The 7274-nt window shown below is 41.9% G+C and overlaps 1 long non-coding RNA gene across 3 annotated transcripts; it reads left to right on the plus strand.

The window, feature by feature from the left end:
• The first annotated feature begins 1020 nt into the window (after positions 1–1020).
• On the plus strand, positions 1021–4571 carry LOC149986631 (uncharacterized). 3 transcript variants are annotated; one of them, XR_016500055.1, is made up of 5 exons: positions 1021–1161; positions 1594–2457; positions 2564–2693; positions 3247–3473; positions 4081–4571. It is a non-coding gene; the product is annotated as an uncharacterized LOC149986631 (long non-coding RNA). The 3 variants fall into 3 exon arrangements; XR_016500053.1 differs by lacking the exon at positions 1021–1161 and having other exon boundaries at positions 1264–2457; XR_016500054.1 differs by lacking the exons at positions 1021–1161; positions 2564–2693 and having other exon boundaries at positions 1259–2457.
• The last annotated feature ends 2703 nt before the right edge of the window (positions 4572–7274 follow it).

Raw genomic sequence — 7274 nt, forward strand, 5'->3', positions numbered from 1 at the left:
GCTGTCTCATACGCTGCAAATAGCACCCTGACTTTCCGCTTAATCAAAATCCAACTGCTCCATGTTGTTCTGAAACAACCGTGAAAACCTTCTTGGCCTCAGACGCGATTTTCGGTGCTTCCAAATCGAAAATGACTCTCCACAAGTGTTTGATTCCTGGTGCATTTGAATTATCCATCAGTGCTACTGAGGATGGTCTTCAACAATCGGAATCTATTATTAGTTCGTGGTGGACCCATACCTTACATGCCTGAACCTCCACCGAACTACTGATTGCAAATACAAAATGACAGGACTTGTTTATACATGCTTGTCTAGGTGAATCCACTCAACTTTATCGTCTCAGCTCACTGCAACGTTAGTGGTGGATTGTGCAATTGCGTGCGACCATGTCATATCGTTGTTTTCACAGAACATTGTTACCTTCCAGCTTCCACTGTTGCTATGCAACAATTTCTACGCTGACGATGTTTGCATTCAGGAAGATCTTCTATGACCTGATGTTTACGCTGCTATTAAAAATATCTACGTTGGAATAGAAACATAGACAAGGGTAGAGTTAGGACATGCTGAGACTCTCATCCATAACCATCCTCTACAATTAGATGAGCCGGAGAAAATGGAATAACGGATTTTGGTTAAATTTAGTAACAACTTGGCACATAAAGCAGCCACTCACAAGCCATTGTGTACCCTACAACAGAGTTATGTCAAGGCTCAAAAGTGGACCAGGAGAGACCAGGCCGGCGACCACTTCAAGACCACTTCTCAGTCTAAAAATTTGCAATGAAAGATTGGCCGGTGGGCAGTGGTGACCGGAATCTGTTTGGTAAAAGTTAGGAAGGTATGGAAGGGGACAGACGGACTCCTGATGGAGAGAGCAAGTCATTATCATCCCAGCTCACTGCGATGGTCGACTAAGCAAAGGATAGACACAGAGAAGTAGGGCTGGGAAAGGGTAGCTTCACTTACTAGAGAGGGAAAGGTCCTAAGGATCGGCTCCAATATCCAATCTGGGTGGAAATATTTCACCAGCAAGATAGCCTCGTACACTCATGTAAGTGTCCTACAGAATGATTTGGGATGGAACGGCAGAAATCTTCCTGACAGATAGGTGAGCAGGCCATCTATCGCTCCGTTGTCGTTGCAGCATTCACAGAGGTAACTTTGCGATGCCGTAAGTAAATAGTTGTGCTTGCCTTGATCCTGCAACATATACTTAAAATAGTTCGCATTCCTCTATTCTTCAGTCCTTCGCTCTTGGCCCTGGTTTCCTATGTTTGCAGTGTCAGTTAGCTGGCTGTGATACCTCCACCTCTTCACCCACAACATAACTGCTCCATTTCTGATGCTGGGTTTAAGAATACTTAATGCTACTTTGCTCTTGCTTGCTTTCTTCCGGGTCGATTCTTGTCGTCGTCATTTTCGTTGTCGATGTGCTGCTGTGAGCGCAGCAGAAACATATTGAAGTGGAATACCTGCTTTCCATGTGACACCACCTTCTTTGAATGATGAACTAAGAGTAGATGTCGTTGCCAAAGTTTTGTCAGTCTTGAGATTGATAATCAAACTTTTGCGAGTTGTGATTCACAGATAGGATACGAGGATCGGTCTTCGGCAGATAAAACCTCGAGCCTCGTCTTCAAAGTGCGATTTGAATGTGAAATCTACTTGATAACAGTTGCAGGTGCAACCGCGTCGCAGGAATTAGCTCGTCTTTGAAGCATCCTGGCGTACCTAGCAAGATCTTAATTCATGTGCGCGTAGTGGTGGAAACAGTTTCTTATAGTGGAGCTGGGTGCTTATGCATCAAGCGACCTATCTCTGAAGTGCTGAAAGAGCCAGTTCGAAGCATCGAAAGAGTAAAAACTCAAGTCGTTTGAGCACCTCCAACCTTGAGTTTCTTTTGAATAGCGTCTCTTTTGTCCCCTGGGCCTCCCGCACTTCGTATCATAGATCTGCCTCCGATCCGACTTCTCCCTGTTAGAACATGGATGTAGTGTCTTTCATGTGGTGCACTACAAGGGCGACCTGAGTGTAAATCTGCGAAGTTATCAATCATCTACCTACTTACAACTTAGGACGTTGTACCACACTTGTACTAAAAGTATGCGTACCACTGAAGAGGTCGATTAGGGCTTTTGAGGAATCAGTTCTTCCTTTGAACGTCGAAGTGAGCCTGCGGACTGACGTATCTGATCTGGTTGAACCTATCGGGATCAACATCTCATCTGATCTGTACTAGTTTGGGGATGCGACGGCAAACGACACTAGGAAAACGGTACTAACCATCACCCATCTGGACGTATGTCGACCAGTACGGCAGTAGTTCGGGACGCGCCTGCTCTGCGATCACGCCGTAACAAGCTTTGGCGTCATGCTCAAAGAGGTTAAGTCAAGGACAGGATTGGCTCAAGGTAGCAGATCTGTAACAGTGTCTGCAACCCTGGCCCTCATGTACGTGGTATCCTAGACTGATCCTTCAGAACCTCACTCTCATATTCATATTTCTATTGAGATGGACGAACTTGACGATCACTTTGCCTTTCTAATGAATGAACAGAAATCTCCTCTAGCCAACGACCAAGGACCGCATGCATTAAAACTCAAAATAAGCATGATGTAATGCCATCATTCTATGTTCCTCAATCCCGTGTGCTGACCACTTTATTAAGCGGGTGGAAGCTGATCAGGTAAGGAATCTGATTGAGAGATTCTTTTGCTATGTTGAACAATGGATTTTCATACAGATGGTAACATTATTGAGCTCTCCATTCGGAAAACCATGTTAACCTCGACCTCTACCCTTGTTTGTTGCTCCAGAAAGCGATTCGGTGTTTGCTCTTATCAATGTCATGCATTTGTGCTCGATGAAACATTCATGATTCTGTGCTTTGTTCTCGATGGAACATTTATGATTCTGTGCTTTGTTCTCTATTCAGTACACAGTGTTCAGTTCAAGTGATAGTGTGGCCTTTCGAAAAGTATGATTGAGGATGATATATTGTGACCGCGCTTTGGCGTTTCACAATGTTTCAGAGGCAACGCTGCATCATTTTAAGTGGTTTTCCCTCATCTTTGAGCAGTTACTGCAAGTGCCCACATGGGTTTGGGTGGGACTACATTGGAATACATTAAACATGCGATTACTACATGTGAAGAGTCACTTGTGCCTAGGACGTACATTGTTTCGTCTTTATTCACCTCTGATACCCCCAAAATACTCTGGTCGTTCATTTGTTGTAGACAATTGCACCAACGAGGACAAGACAATCGTTGAAGCGTCAATTTGAAAGGTAAAAGAGTCTGCAGAAATCAATGGGGGAAACTGGCACTGCCTGGCTCCCTGTATGCCACTTGCGAATTTTGGCAAAACTTGTGGCAGGGTACGTAGCTGCCATACAGGGAGTCAGACAGACCTTGCATCTTCCCGGATTCTCATGAAGCTCTTTACCATGTTCTCATTTATCAAGGTACTGTACATGCTACTTCCGTAATGATAATTATGTGAAATGAAATATTCTTTGTTAGATCAGTTGATAGTTTCCAATCAAAATATGAATCTGTGTCAAGCTATCGATAACCTTGACAATTAACAGAACACTCCGATTTCTCCAATATAAGAGGACTTTCCAGTGGGTGGTAATTAAATCATGTGATATATTGAAACTTAAGTTTCTACCGAAATATACGCATGGCAGAAAGCTCACACCAGCACTAACCAAGCTGGTTACATAACCTCAGACTTTCTGGTGCTGGAATCTGATCTTCACAAGCCTGCTCAGGTCGATCGATATTAACATGGTTATATAGATGAGTGACGAGATAAGGGAATACCATGGAACTTGTCGAGGATGTCGTAGTTTGTAAGATGTTTCGAATTTATTTCCTAGTACTCCATTATTAAGCTGTAGGTAGCATCATATGCCTATTAAAGCTCTGTAGGCTGTTTGACTATTTGTACTGTCTGTAATGTTATTGCTAGTTGACAAGTTATGGACGACTAGAGCATTATTTTACCTCCTGTTCAGAATCCGCACTCATGCAGAAAATTTTGGGTCAATATTGTACACAAACCAGGCTGCACACCAATATTTCAGAATGGGGTTGTTGATCGAGACTACACACAACTACCTACATGACGAATTTTTGGCAATGCATCGAAGTTTACATTCTGTCTACGTTGTGGAGAAGACTGGTTCTGCATGGACCCATTGGCTGGCTGGAGCTGATCATTGAATGAAATAATCTACCAGGAGAGGACGATCTTACAGTTCGAAGCTGCACCAAAATGTTGTAGTTGCAATCTATATGTGGTTGATACCACTGGGATAATTTATTTGTGAATACCTAGTTTCTTTTATTGGCTAGGAGCGTGTTGAAGGTTATTTTGGTTTAAGAAGTGCCTTAGATTGACTTGCTCAAAACGACCCGACTTCAGGTTGGGGTTTAGGTCTAGTATTCACAATGTGGATTCGTTCCAACCCTCACTAAAAATGCTGCACTGTTGTGCGGATGGATTGTGCAATTCGTTCGCATACACTATAATAAATACGTTAAGGGCTTCTGCATATTCTTAAGTATTCATGATGCGTATCTCTGAAAGGAAAAAGAAAAAAGGAAAACAATAAGAAAAACTTTAAAAAATGAGATTCTCATCCTTCTCAATTTCTCACTGAAAACGGAATAATTTTTTCAGTCAAATCAGATGAAATGCAGATCCATGTGCAAATTCTACTGAGAATACGAAACATAAATTTTGGAAGGCTATCGTGACGAGTACTACGTTTGTGAACAGGGTGATATCGGTTAGAGCGACACAAAATCTTCAGCGGCCTGAAATCTCCACTACGCTGTGTGTACGTGAATATCAGCCCGTCAATAAGTTTCATTTATGATGGTGTTTCTCAAGTCCTCCTTTCTTAATAAACATCGAAAAAATCTTTGACGTTGATTACACCAAACACCATGTTATCGTCCTCCGTTATCTAGTACATTCATCTGAATCGGTACGATTAGGTTTGACGCAGTAATACAGCGCTCTGCAGAAACTTTTGCACGACAGTGTACTGGTTCACTGCATGTTCAACGTTCAACTGCCCAAACAAAATACTTGGTAAAGGTTAACTTGACTTTATTTTAGGGAACAGAGCTTCTGGGTGTAATATAGTAGTTCTTTATAAGTTTGAAATCAACAAACTTCATGAATGTGGTCAGCCGCTGGAGCTGTAAGTTACATGAAAGGAGACGTGAGAGGGCTGGCGCCCTAACCGTCGTCGGGCAGACCGATTTATTATAGCGGACGCTAGCATAGCTGCAGAAGACTAATTAGGATGTACTCAGCCAACTGTATGGCTGCGAGGATGTTGTGCAGTTATACCCATGCAAAGACTGTCACAGAATTACAGCTTAGCAACTAGGTCTGACGTGAATTATTGGGTATATAGTGCAACATGCATGTAAAGATAGACGTCAAAATACCTTGGATGAACGAACCACAGCATGGAATTTGGTGACCTTAAACAGTTCAAATGCTTTAAACCACTTGCTTATAATCTATCCAACGAAAAAAAACAGTGAAAGTATACTCCAAAGTTCAAATGATAATACGTCAAACATGAACCTTTAAGTTTTTATATAGAATACCCGGTGTTCTGTTATTTTAAAAAATTGTCTTAACTGAGTCTATTAATACTTTAGTGATTTTCAAAGTGCGAAGTATAGAAGATGTTGCGAGAAAGACTTAGAAAAAGTTAAAAACCATGTCTACTTCAAAGATATTCAGGTATTAGGGGATCTAAACTGACAGCACTGCGAAACTTCAGTAAACACCTCCGAGAAGCTGCAACAAAGCCTTACTTGCTTATTTTGAGAGCACCAAGAATCTCAGTAATCTACGCCTGGTCCAGATATATTGGGGCGTGCGCCCAAACCTGAGTCTCAAAATAAGGAATATGGAATACAAAACTTGGTATTGTAACGTTACTTTACGCACTCTGGTCTACTAAGACCTGAACACAAATAGAGACCAAGTCTGTCACAGCAATAGGAAACACTGTGAGTTACTATTTTCTGTTCTCAAACTTCAAAGTCAGCACACTCCTCAAGCGGGTAATATGACTTCAGAGAAGCCAGCATGCTTTACCGTGGAACACCCCTTGACACTCCTCTTCCATAAGCATTTTGCAGCAAAACCACATCCATCAAGCCGGGATGCATCGCGAAAACTTTCTCAACGCTAAATGTGTAAGGCTTCCGAATTTCGAGATTTTTCACACGCCTGACGTGTAAAGATTCTTTGAAATCTGATTCTTTCTGCAAAGTGTTCATTACTCAGCTCATCTTGATCTCGACCAAACGCAATTCACACGCAGAGTTCCTACCCTACGATTGCTCAGTGATCAAGTAAGCATGAAAGCCGCGTTGGGGTTACAAATGATTACAATGACTCCTGCTTGAGAGACTAGGAATCAGCTTCTTCCACTTCCACACGGGCATGTGAAAGTCAAAGTAGATTAAAAGGCCACCCACAAAGATACGGGGGAAAGATAATGAAGCACTTATGGCATCCAGAGTGATGAAGGAGAGATGATGGCCCAGGAACAGACCGGTATGACTGCAGTGAGCTCAACTTCCAAACAGTCTGGAAATTAAATGCGGCAAGGTCCATTCTTTAGCGCCAGACTGTCTATTCCAACTTAAAGCTCAATCTTGTCATGCACAACCATTCACTAATGCCTTACTGCATAGCTGCAGTGAAAAAGAAAAAGAAAAAGAATTGGTTCGCCAGTTTTTCACTTCATTCAAAATGAAGTGAAGTTTCGTTATTCCCAAATAAGTTGAAGCACTGTTTTGAAGCACAACTCGCGAACATGATTGCAACCAACACATAATGTCCTTTAAGTTGGTAAGCGGATGACAACTGGTACTTTAAGTTGATATAATACACAATTTTAGATCTAGAAGCAATCCCCGGAAATGGAATGTTTCTCGCTGACAAGGGAAACCTAAAATTCTTTCATTTTCATGCCGCTACTTTAATGCACCTTATTATACCTCGGAAACCATATCCCAAAGAAGAGCAGTGAATGCAGACCTTGCAGTCGGAAATAAGCAGTGAATTGAACAGCCTTTGTACAAAATAAAAAAAATTGCAAGTGATTTCTCATGTATTGAATTGAATAACTTTCCATTCTCCAGCCTTCAAGATGATGAGAGAAACTTTCAAAGTGATTTCTCCTCTTATCCAAACCTCAAAGAACAAAAGAAAAAAG

This window comes from Physcomitrium patens, chromosome 22, assembly GCF_059467195.1.
Source record: "Physcomitrium patens ecotype Gransden chromosome 22, ASM5946719v1, whole genome shotgun sequence".
Lineage (NCBI taxonomy): Eukaryota > Viridiplantae > Streptophyta > Bryopsida > Funariales > Funariaceae > Physcomitrium > Physcomitrium patens.